Here is a 12,614-nt window from a genome sequence, read left to right on the forward strand (position 1 = left end):
TTTCCAACCGCCTTTCTCCCTTCCTCCCGGCGTGGACCCGGATAACTTCAGACCAATGGGTCTTGCGCACGGTGGAGTTTGGTTACCATCTCCAGTTTATTTCGCCTCCACCCTCCCACCCACCCTCCCCGTCCCTCTTCAGGGACCCCTCTCACGAGCACCTCCTCTGGCAGGAGGTCCTCACGCTTCTCGAACTCGGAGCGATAGAAGAGGTGCCTCACGACCTCAGAGGCCGAGGGTTTTACTCCCGCTATTTTTTAATCCCCAAGTCGAAAGGAGGTCTCCGTCCCATCCTAGACCTCCGCGGACTCAACGCCTTCGTAAGGAAGTTACGATTCCGCATGGTATCCTTGGGGTCCATCATCCCTTCCCTGGATCCGGAGACTGGTTCGCTGCTCTCGACATGAAGGACGCGTACTTTCATGTTTCGATCTACCCGCCTCACAGACGCTTTCTCTCCGCTTTCTGGTGCGGGACCGGCACTTTCAATTCACGGTCCTACCATTTGGCCTGTCCTCTGCCCCACGTGTCTTCACGAAATGTATGGCAGTAGTGGCCGCTTGCCTCCGTCGCCAGGGGATATGTGTCTTCCCTTACCTGGACGACTGGCTGGTTCGCGCGTCCTCCCAGGCTCAGGTCGCCGCGCACATGACAATCATCAGGGACCTGTTCGAATCTCTAGGGCTCCTGATAAATTTCGACAAGTCCATCCTCGTACCATCCAGAGGATAGAATTCATCGGGGCCGTCTTGGACTCTATGGTCGCGACAGCCTCACTTCCACCCAGCCGTTTCCAGGCACTACTCACTATCATAGACAGCCTGCTAGCCTTCCCCACGACCTCGGCCAGGGTCTGTCTCAGCCTCTTAGGCCACATGGCGGCGTGTACTTTTGTAACCAAGTATGCCAAACTCCGCCTGCGCCCACTGCAGATATGGTTAGCTTCGGTTTACCGTCCACGCAGGGACAGCATGGACATCGTTGTCACACTCACAGAAAGCGTCCTACACTCCCTCCGATGGTGGCGAAATCCCGCCCTGGTGTGTGCGGGGTTACCGTTTCACCCCAGACAGCCGTCCATTTCCTTAACAACGGACGCATCCTCTCTGGGCTGGGGAGCTCACATGGGGTCTCGTCGAACACAGGGCCTCTGGTCCGCTCGGGAGCTGTCGCTGCACATAAACATCAGGGAGCTGAGGGCCGTCCGCCTCGCCTGCCAGGCTTTTCTTCCTCACCTGCGAGGCCGTTCTGTCTTAGTGCTCACGGACAACACACCACCGCGATGCACTATATAAACAAGCAGGGGGGGACGCGCTCTCTCCCTCTTTGTCAGGAGGCGATAACGCTGTGAGGGAAGTTTGTGTAACCCACGGCATCGATCTGGAAGCCTCTTTTCTTCCAGGAGTCCAGAACGTGTTGGCAGACCGGCTCAGCAGGTCCTTTCTAGCCCACGAGTGGTCTCTTCGTCCGGACATAGTCCATTCTCTTTTCCGGCAGCGGTGGGGATTTCCCCGAATCGACCTCTTCGCGTCCCGCACCAACCGGAAGTGCCCCTGTTCTGCTCCTTCCGCGGTCTCGACCGCGGCTCTCTGTCGGACGCGTTCCTCCTACCTTGGTCGACCCACCTCCTCTATGCCTTCCCGCCGTTCCCCTTGGTGCACAAAGTCCTCGTAAAGCTACGCAGGGACAAGGCCCGACTAATTCTCATCGCCCCAGCGTGGCCTCGCCAACACTGGGTACCCCACGCTGTTGGACCTGTCCATAGCCAGTCCGGTTCCCCTGCCGGTCCATCCGGACTTGATATCACAAGACCACGGCAGGCTTCTCCACCCCGACCTCCGGTCCCTCCACCTGACTGCGTGGCTCCTGGCTGGCTGAGCTCTGCAGAGCTGCGCTGTTCCCCCAGTGCAGCAAGTGCTCTTGGGAAGTAGGAAACCTGCAACCAGGGCTACCTACCTGGCAAAATGGAAGAGGTTTTCCTGCTGGTGTCAATCACGAGGACTGTCACCAGCTCAGGTTCCCATCCAAGTGCTACTGGAATATCTATGGCACCTTAAACAACAAGGCCTCGCGCTCTCATCCCTCCGCGTCCACCTAGCGGCCATTTCCTTCCTTCCATCCAGGAGAAGGCTCTTCCTCCGCCTTCTCTCACCCTATGGTCTCGAGGTTCCTCAAGGGCCTGGAGCGCCTGTATCCCCAGGTCCGCTATCCCGCCCCCTCCTGGGACCTCAATCTGGTTCTCTCGAAACTAATGGCCCCTCCTTTCGAACCCTTGGCAACCTGCTCTCTCCTGTACCTATCGTGGAAGGTGGCGTTCCTGTGTGGCCATTACATCGGCCAGGAGAGTCTCAGAGCTTCGCGCTCTGGTGGCGGACGCACCATACACGATATTCCATAAAGACAAGGTGCAACTCCGTCCGCATCCGGCCTTTTCTGCCCAAGGTGGTCTCTCCCCATTCCACCTAAACCAGGACATTTTCCTTCCAGTGTTTTACCCAAAACCTCATGCGTCTCGCAGAGAGCAGAGCTTGCATTCACTCGATGTTCGTCGGGCGCTGGCGTTTTACATTGACCGCACCCGACCCTTCCGAAAGACCTCCCAACTATTCGTTGCCGTCGCAGACAGGATGAAGGGTCACCCTGTCTCATCGCAAACAATATCATCCTGGGTGACGGCCTGCATCAAAACATGCTATGCCTTGGCTCACACTTCTCCAGGGCGAGTTACCGCTCATTCCACGAGAGCGCAAGCGTCCTCGATTGCCTTCCTCGCCCGTGTGCCTATACAAGACATATGTCGTGCACCACGTGGTCGTCAGTGCACACTTTTTCTGCCCATTACGCCTTGGTGCAGCAGTCCCGGGACGATGCGGCTCTTGGCTTGGCTGTTCTGCATTCAACAGTCTCCAACTCCGACCCCACCGCCTAGGTAAGGCTTGGGATTCACCTACTTGGAATGAATATGAGCAAGCACTCGAAGAAGAAAAGACGGTTACTCACCTTTGTAACTGTTGTTCTTCGAGATGTGTTGCTCATATTCATCCACTCTTCCGACGAACGTGCACGTGGCGCGCGCACACCTACTTGGAATGAATATGAGCAACACATCTCGAAGAACAACAGTTACAAAGGTGAGTAACCGTCTTTTTCTCAGAGTTGCCCATTTGAGCAAGCTGAAGGCTTGGTGGCTCTTTTTATTTAAAAAACAAAAGCTGCACTGTGAGTAGTTTCTTAAACCTCTTCCTTCCTGTTAAAGGGGACAGATTACCCAATGAGGAAACTGACACAAGAGCAAAGCTTGCATGAAGCTGCATTGAAATAGCCTCCTGCGCAGCTATTTGCATCCAGTTGTGCGGCTGCTCTGCTAGGCAAGCCAGGGAGGTGGTTTCAAACTGACTTCGGGTGCTCCTTCCTGGGCAGGTACTGACTTGCCCATTGTCCCATTTCTCAGCTCGAGTGCAAAGTGCCACAGGAGCAGCTGCCTCACAGGAGAAGCATTTGCCCTGCAGGACAGGTGTGTAAACAGGACCAAAGTCTGCTTTGATTCAGTGCTTGGCTCTTTTGCATCCAATAAGAGGTGCTGGGGAAGCAAGGGGGTGAGAACTCTGCTTATGCTCTAGATCCCAGCAAAATGAGGAGGGTCTATTTTCTGTATATAACACTGGGATTAAGCCAAGGCCACTTATTTCTGTTCACATTGAACAGCTCCCATGATACCTGAAACCTTGTCCTCCAAAAACTGTGCTGTCAACGTATAGTCTTCTCTTGGAAAGCATTGCATATGTAATCACCAGCCTGAAAAAAAACCAACCAAACACTTGTCTAAAAGCTGAGTGACCTCAAGCCTCACGAAACACTTAAATTTACTATATGGCTGCAGAAGTTGGTAGCAAAATATTCTTTGTCATGCACGTTTGTATGGATCTCCCGTACGTCATTTTCCCATGCTAGTGAACCTAAAAAACAGGGCAGCAAAACCTCTAGGTATGGGGGAAGAAAATAAACTTTATTTTTTTCAGTCAAGATATATTAAGGGTGCTTGGTCAGAAACTGGAGTTACTTTGTTTTTAAATTAGTCCAATAATTAGAAGTGATGGGCTTCCTTTAAGGATTTGGAGGGATGGCCTTGAAGCATCAGATTCTAATGTACTACAGTTACCTACCCAGGTGTTTTAAGCAGAGTGGAATCAGTTTTTGCTGCACTTCCGTAAACCACAAGCTCAAATTTTAGCAGGGTGGAGGGTGGGCCCATCTGTACAAGGTAGGTCAATGGAGCTCTATACAGTTTACTCTGTAGGGGCATTCTGGATAAGAGCTTAAACCAGGGTCCTGTCAGAACTCTGGTACTGGTTGAAGGTTTGTTTTAACACGTGAAGTGTTTTAAAATTAGAAGCTTTTAAACCCAGATTTTTCCCTTTTGAGCTATTTGTTTGGATGTGTGTCATGATTTTATCTTTTGCGGAGGGGTCCAGTGGACAGAGACCAGGCCTGTGATCCAGGAGAATGGCTTCTGTCCCTGATCCTGGTTCTGACTCTTGAGGTGATTGCAGGTGGTTTTGACACATTGTTGCAAACAGTTGAGTTTTTCTCCACTAGCACCTACGCTGTGAGCACTGGGTGCTGAAAAACAGGTGCAAAACATGCTAGTACATGCAGAGGTTCTTGATAGCAGGATCTGGCCTAAATTAGATTCAGCACACCAAGGGATGACAAAGTATAAAGCAGGGAGGGAGGGAATATGGCGAAGGCTCACGCCACATGCTTGTTATGTGCACATCCGATTGATATATTTCAAAAACAAGGAACTAATGTGAGCACCAAAGAAGACTGAAGGCTGGGGTGGAGGGTTTTTTAAAGTGAGCATTTTACTGTACAGCAGATCGTACTCTGTTGGATAAAGAACCTCTTGTGTGTACTGTCTGCAAATAAAGAGAGGACAACAGCCATAACAGGGACCCGCATGAACAATTGCTTATTCTTTGTACCAGTATTTAACTACTTCAGGCTGGGCTGAGTGACACACTGCTCAGCTGTTTCTCTCCCCACCCCCACAAACTGAGACTTGTTTTTTTTCTTTGTGCTCATCCTCAATTGCAAATTTTAAAAAAAGAAGATGAAACGAATGACGAGAAGGGTTTGGAATAAAGCACAAGTCCCTTCTGACTCTGGCTGGTTCTACGGTACATGGCTCTGCATTTATGTGATGTTCTTCCCTAACTTGTGTGTAAGATATTATTTTAATCCCCTGTTCTCCCTTCTTTGTCCCTCTCTGCATTGTTTATGTGCAGGCTGGGTAAATGAAGAGCAGGGTTTTTTGACAGCAGTTGGATGCCCTTCCCCACTGAGAGAAGCTCTCAGAAGGACACGTGAGCAGCCCCACCCTCTGGCAGGCAAGAATGTGGTGGCAGAGTCATAGAAAATCCTTAAACTTCAGTTCAGTAAACAAGCTGCAGAAGATTCAAGATAAGGAATCAAAGCATCCAGAAGAAATGAGAAATACACCCAATAAACGCAAGGGAAATACTCCCCGCCCCCACGTGTGCAGACAGACATATTCTGTCAGTCTTGTCTCACTCCTCAGGGCTTGATTAAATATTAAGGACTTGATTCTGCAAACCCTGTTTTAGGGTACATCGTAATGCTCCAGTGCAAGTGGAGGCTAGGTAAAGCTGTGCATAAAGGTTAATGGGTGAGGCAGAGCCCCCTCCACAGCAAATAGCAGTGCTCTCTCACAACCTTGCTGAGTAGTGAAAGGGGCAGGCCTTTGAGAGACACAAAACATCCCTGCAGAGAGTAAGGCTTCAACACAATTGTCAGCGTATGCATAGGGTGGTTGTAAAGCTGTAATCTGCCTCTTGGATGGCTGTTTAGTCCAGGCCAGGATTTAGAGATCCCCAGTGTGAGGCAGGGCCAGCTCCAGCTTACCCTGGCGGGCGACGGACCAAAGGTTGCCAATCCTTGGTATAAATCAATACAAAATAACCCTCACTGTCCTTTTTCGGTGGGTGACATTGAAAAAAAGTGACATTATTTTAAACGTACAAAGGTCAATGACAAGTCAACCTGGATTTCTCTCTCTCTCTCTAAGCTTCAGTTACTGTGAGGTTGCAGAAGATTTCTTCCCTCACTGGAGAAGACCCCAACTGCCTAAATCAGCAGGGATGAATGCCTGGATAGTATTTAGACACTTTTTGTAATTAAACTGCATATTATCACTCATCTAAAACATTAGCGAGGTAAACTGTTTTCTTTATTTCCTGTTCACTGCAGTGGGAATCAAGCGTGAAAGTAGCTGGATGACAGCCAACTACTCCACCAGAGTACAGCTTAGCTTCGTTGTTTCCTCCTCCTCCTCGATTGGCTTATAGCAGGCCAAATCCCTCCCTGGGGTGACTCCACTGAGGTTAGTGGAGTTATACCAGAGATGAGTTTAGCCCAACACCTTTTCTTAATACCATGACTTGCCTCTATGGTGGAGGTGGTACTGTCTAGTGGTTTGAGCAGGGCACTAGGAATCTAGACTTCTGAGTTTGATTCCAGGCGCTGTTGCAGCCTTGCTGTATGGTGATGGGTAAGTCACTTCAAAGCTCTGTGCCTTGGTTTCCCCATCTAGTGAATGTAGATAATCCGTACCTCAAAAGGGTGTCGTAGGGGCTCATTAATTCTTGGAAAGCACTTTGAGATCCTTAGAGGAAAGGTCCACTCTATACACTTGCAAAATATTATTTAATTTTTCATTGATCTAGGATCCCACAGCATGTCTCCATGGGATTTCACAGGTCCAGGCTCTCATGTTTTCCAGATCCTTGCTTGTAATAGTCACCAGTGACTGGAAATAGGTTGTCCCTGTAGCTGAAACTGTTTGGAGCACATACTCTTGCCGTTTGGGCCTGATTTTCTTTCCCCTGAGTTTGCATTAAAAGGGATTTCTCTTTGACTAGACATGCCAAACCTAAATGCCATTCCATCTTTTGGTGACTCCTTATCTCAGCCATTGTGGGGAAACCCAGTAAGCAGAGATCTCAGGGTGATGGCTGTGAAAAATAGGACAAATCTTAAAAACTAGTAATAATAGAGATCCAAGATATGAAATGCACAACCAGTTTGTTGTTCTGATCACAGGATTGGGATCCAGCAACTCCTGAGGTCTAATTCTGTCTCTCACTATGACTTCCACTTGGTGACTTTGGACAAAGCAGATAATGTCCCTGCTTCCAGGCTTGTCTACAGGGGAAAGTTAGACCAGTGTAAAATAAGATGTGAACTGAAACTGCTATAGTTATACTGTGTGTACACTTATTCTGGTATAAGATTGGCTTTTCCTGGTTTAATTTGTCACTTTTGAAGGGGGTTAAAACAATCGGCAAAAGAGTCACTCTTATTTTGGAATAAGTGTGTCCACAGGAGTAGTAGTTTAGGTATAATTATACCAATATAACTAGTGAAACTTTCCCATGTAGACAAACCCTCATTTTTTCCATCTGAGCAGTGAGCACAATTAGACCTGCTGGCAGGATTCAGTAATGTTAGTAAAGCCCTTTTGAAGATTAAAAGCGTTATATAAGTGTTAGATCTTCATTTGTTTATTTTTTTGTTATAAACCCGTCAGGAAACTGTCCAGTGTGCTGGGGAAAGGCTGCTCCTGGCAGAAACCAGGAACTCTTAATATTTGAGAGTTTTGTTTTTGTTTTTTGTTTCTTCAGGGGAAATCCCTCAAGGTTGCTTGCATTCAGAAGGCAGAAAGGATCACAGCTGTGAGTGAGAGCAAGTTTCCATGACCGATTCAGTCACTATTTTCTCTGCTGTTAGCCATTTTTTGACACAGATAATGTCAATTGTGTTTGTGGAATTTACAACAACAAAAAATTAAGTACATCAGAAGCAGGCAGTCAAACAATCCCTGGGGCCACTGGATGAGCAAGGTGCACTGCGAAAGGGTCACTCAAGGAACAAGGCTGGTGCAGAGAAGCTAAATTAATTCTTTGCATTGGTCTTCACTGCAGAGGATGTGAGGGAGATTCCCACACCTGAGCTGGTCTTTTTAGGTGACAAATCGATGGAACTGTCCCAGATTGAGGTGGTGTTGGAGGAGGTTTTGGAACAAATGAATAAGCAGTAAAAAGTCACCAAGACCAGGTGGGATTCACCCAAGGGGTCTGAAGAAACTCAAATAGGAAACACCAGCATGACTAACGGTGGTATGTAACCTATCACTTAAATCAGCCTCTATACCAGATGATGAGAGAATAGCTAAAGTAATGTTGATTTTTTTTTTAAAAAGGCTCCATTGTTCAATTGTGTCAATTACAGGGCCATAAACCTAATCTCAATATCAGCAAAGTGGTAGAAACTAAAATAAAGAACAGAATTATCAAACCTATAGATGAACATGATTTGTGGGGGAAATGTCAACAGGGCTTTTGTAAAATCATGTCTCACCAATCTATTAGAATTCTGTGAGGGGGTCTACAAATGTGGAAAAGGGTGATCCAGTGAATATAGTGTACTTGGACTTTCAGAAAGCTTTTGACAAGGTTCCTCACCAAGCAAAGTAAGCAGTCATGGGATAAGATGGAAGGTCCTCTTAGATCAGTAACTGTTTTCTATCTTTTAACCACAGTGTATGAATAAATAAATTTTAGAATTTTTGTTTTAGAATTTTAGAAATTTCAGAATGAGTGCAGTAAATAGTGGGGTACCTCAAGGATCCATACTAGGGCCTATAGTTTTCAACCTATTCATAAATGATCCGGAAAAAGAGGTGACAAAGTTTGCAGATGATACAAAATTACTCAAGATAGTTAAATCCAAAGCTGACTGCGAAGAGTTACAAAGAGATCTCACAAAATTTGGTGCCTGGGTGACAAAATGGCAGATGAAATTCAATGTTGGCAAATGCAAAGGAACACACATTGGAAAACATAATCTCAGTAATACATACAAAATGATGGGGTCTAAATTAGCTATTACTACTCAAGAAAGAGATTTTGGAGTCATTGTAGATAGTTCTCTGAAAATATCAGCTCAATATGCAGTGCCAGTCAAAAAAAGCTAACACAACAGAAAAAAAAACAGGAACCATTAGAAAGACAATAAATATAATGCTGCTATATAAATACAGGGTATGCCTACAGCTTGCAAACTGCATGCAGTTCTGCTTGCCTCATCTCAAAAAAGATTTATCAGAACTGGAAAAGGTACAGAAAATGGCAACAAAAATGATTAGGGGTATGGAACAGTTCCCATAATAGAACTGAATGAGTGGGACTGCTCAGCTTGGCAGAGAGAACTAAGGGGTGCTATGCTAGAGGTTTATAAAATCATGAATACTGTGGAGAAAGTGAATAAATAAGTGTTATACAAACCAGGGTTCACATAATGAAATTAATAAGCAGCCCATTTAGGACAAACAAAAAGAAATACTTCTTCACACAACACACAATCAACCTTTGGAACTCAGTGCCAGGAGATGTTTTGAAGGACAAAAGTATAACTGAGTTCAAAAGAGAATTAGATAAGTTGCTGGAGGACAGGTCCATCAACAGCTATTAGCTGACATGGTCAGGGATGCAACCCATGCTAGGAGTGGATGATAGGTGATGGATCACTTGATAATTGTCCTGTTCTGTTCATTCCCTCTGAAACATCTGGCATTGGCCACTGTCATAAGACGGGATACTGGGCTAGATGGACCATTAGTCTGATCCAGTGTGGCTACGTTTGTATATCTCGGTTGAGGGGAAATAGCTATTGAACAAACTTCCAGAGGAGACTAGGGAAATTCATCTGACTGGCCTTTTGGATACACTACAAAACTTTTTGAAAAAATCTTTCCACTACAAGCGTGATACTCACAATATTGAATCCTCATCCCCCCAAAAGGGTTAGCTGCTCAAATCTGAATAATCAAAAACTAAAACCCTACTGAAAGAGTTCTACTCCAGAAAGGGAGAAATGCCAGAGACTCCATGAAATTCAGTAAGGACTTGGCTGTTGACACTGATTTTTTTTCACGGCTGGTACTCAGTGTCTATGGTAAACTATCTCATTACCAAGCCACCCTCTCAAAGATAAACAGTTCATGTTTGTTCCTGGCTATAACTCTGCTGATGTCAATAGAGTTACCCTAGGAGTGACTTTGCCCAATATGATTTAGAATTTTAGAGAGTCCCTTCCACATGCTTTGTTGCACAAGTGTAATGAGACTCTCAGAAACAGAGCATCCTCCTCAGAACTTGCAGACAGGCATAAAATGAGGGCTAGACATCCTAAAGCCAGACACAGCGTTTCTCACAGGGCACTTCCGCACATCTCAGGATGCCATGCTAACGCAGCTGAAATGACAGGAAATGACATCTGAGTTTGAGGGGGATTTTTTCTTTACAGAATGGCAGCTGCGAGAACTGCTTTCTTCCTGAAAACCCTCCAAGAGGCAGAGCTAGTTAATTCCTGTAAAAACCACAGACATATCAGCTGAATCTTTCACAGGGCCCCTCCCCGTATCTCGTGCTGCACCTTGCAGCTGGGATAACAAGAAATAACAGTTGTTTGTCTGCTGCCTATTGCAGCTTAGATAACACTGCACCCCAAGCTGCCCAAAAAGAGGAAAATTCCTCCAAATTCATTAGATTTAGGCCTGGTCTACACACACAGATATTGCACTGATTTAACTAAGTACTAAGGAATTGAATTAAGCTAAATCAATATTAATTAACTGATGTAACTATGTCCACCTAAGAGGGCTGCACTGATTTTAATTATATCAGTTTAGCAATTGATTTAGTTAAATTGGTGCAGTTTGCCCTGAGAGAAAAGCTCCAAGAGTTATGTCGGGTTTCACAGAAGGACAGCTGTCTTCTGCAGGTTGACAGAATACTATAACCCACTTCATCAGATCCATGGAGTGAAAAATATAGTAGGAGTTAGATGCCCAAATCCATGGGAGTTGGGCATTAACTGCCAGCCTAAATGCTAGACTGTCATTCCATCAGCATAGGTAGTGTCCTGTTAGAGCCCAATCACATGTGAGCTCTCTAGCTTGGCCTTCGCTAGTGCCGTGGATCCAGATTTACTAAGGGTACCAAGGCCATTAACTCCTTCCTTCTTTAAAGAGTAATTGTTGGCAGTGCTGTTTCTGAGTCATTCATGTGGCTCTGCCCTGTGTCACGAGCCTTTTTAAAATCCCACAGCCATCATCAGTCTTGAAGCTCATCTGTCTAGGGATCTGAATGCAGAACTCCCATCACCTAGCCCTAAAATAACACTCCACTCACTTGCACTATGGTGCCACAACAGGTTGAGAGAGTTCTGGTATCCTATAGTGGCTTCATAAGAAAAATAAAGGCTCCCTGGATACAATTAAATGACTCCAAACAACTCAAATACAGCTGCTGGGATTGAATTGAGCTAGCTTGCAGAAGTTTACCAAACTGGTAGTACTTTTAAAAGAGGATGTTTTCTCATGCTCCAGAATTTAAGCTTTAATTTATAAAAAGTCTGTAGCCCCTGTGTTTGCAAAGAAAATCTTTGCATTTTGAAGCAAGTACAAACTGGTGGAAGGACATCTGTCTGAGACTGCGCACAGCCTAAAGCAGTACTTCTGCAATGTGTTGGCTCTGTAGCTTAATGACAATAAAAAAAAATACTTGTTTTAACTGGTGCAGTACTGATAAAAATATGCACGAAAGAAGAGAGATGATCATATTATTTTGAGAAACTGTAGTCTACCGTGGGTAACGTCTCATTTTATTGTCTCGAGTGGGAGCATGCCACTATTTTTCTTCCATCCCTGCCCCCTCAGGGCATCCCTATGAAAGTTTTAAAACAACCAGAAAAGAGAAGTACATGGCCAGGATTAGATCCCCACAGAAATGGTACGGAAAGGTGCATAACGTAAACCTGTGTTCTTTGGATGTCATTGCCTAGTAGGCCATCCACCCCATCTGTGGCCCAGTTCCAGGCAACTGCCCTAACTTAGGGTTGGTCAAAAGTTAGGGGGGTCCTTATAGTTCTTGATGCAAAACAAGGCCAGGTTTTAGCATTGTTCAGGCTGGAATAGGCAGCATACTTGGCTACTCTTCCAGTCTTATGATTGAGGGTGTATTTCTTTAAAGCCCCAGCTGCTGGCAGCAGGAGATGGCACATGGAGCTCAGCTTGCTTTCTTTTTCAAGTATCGTTCTAACCCTTGTGGCTGCCGAGAAAAGCTCGAGTGCGATTTCCAGGCTCGGAGCCCGGAAGGCAAAGACGCCGCCCCTGCAATTCATTACAAATCATGAGATTGTTATGGAAAAAGTCACTTGTTTGCTGTGTTGGCCCCAGGATGCTAGAGGCGATTGTCTTTGACGGGACCAGTTTCTGCTGGGGAGGGAGGCAGGCTTTGGCACCACAGAGCTCTGCTTCAGGGGCCGAAGGAGATGCTCGGGAAGCGTGTGGGGCGGTGGTCGTCTGAGGGGGAGAGTTATGGGGTGAGGGGAGGGGGCGTGGCACTACGCGGGTCAGGGGGGTGTGGGGGGCCCTATGGGAATGCGGGGAGGGGCACAGTGGGGCAGCTCCGGCCCCTCACCCCCAGCAGCCGCTATAACCGCCCATGATGTTTGAGTCGCTCTGACGCGCT

At 46.5% G+C, this 12,614-nt stretch overlaps 1 protein-coding gene across 1 annotated transcript in view; it reads right to left on the reverse strand.

Annotated features, from left to right (window-relative positions):
• Positions 1 to 6,236: 6,236 nt before the first annotated feature.
• The window catches only part of SLC16A6 (solute carrier family 16 member 6), a 54,032-nt gene continuing 47,654 nt past the window's right edge, over positions 6,237 to 12,614 (reverse strand). Inside the window, exon 6 of the transcript XR_012656940.1 lies at positions 6,237 to 6,248. The gene's annotated coding sequence lies outside the window, so the exon portion shown is untranslated. The remainder of the gene's footprint in view (positions 6,249 to 12,614) is intronic.

This window comes from Chelonoidis abingdonii, chromosome 13 (genome assembly GCF_003597395.2).
Source record: "Chelonoidis abingdonii isolate Lonesome George chromosome 13, CheloAbing_2.0, whole genome shotgun sequence".
NCBI classification, from domain to species: Eukaryota; Metazoa; Chordata; order Testudines; family Testudinidae; genus Chelonoidis; species Chelonoidis abingdonii.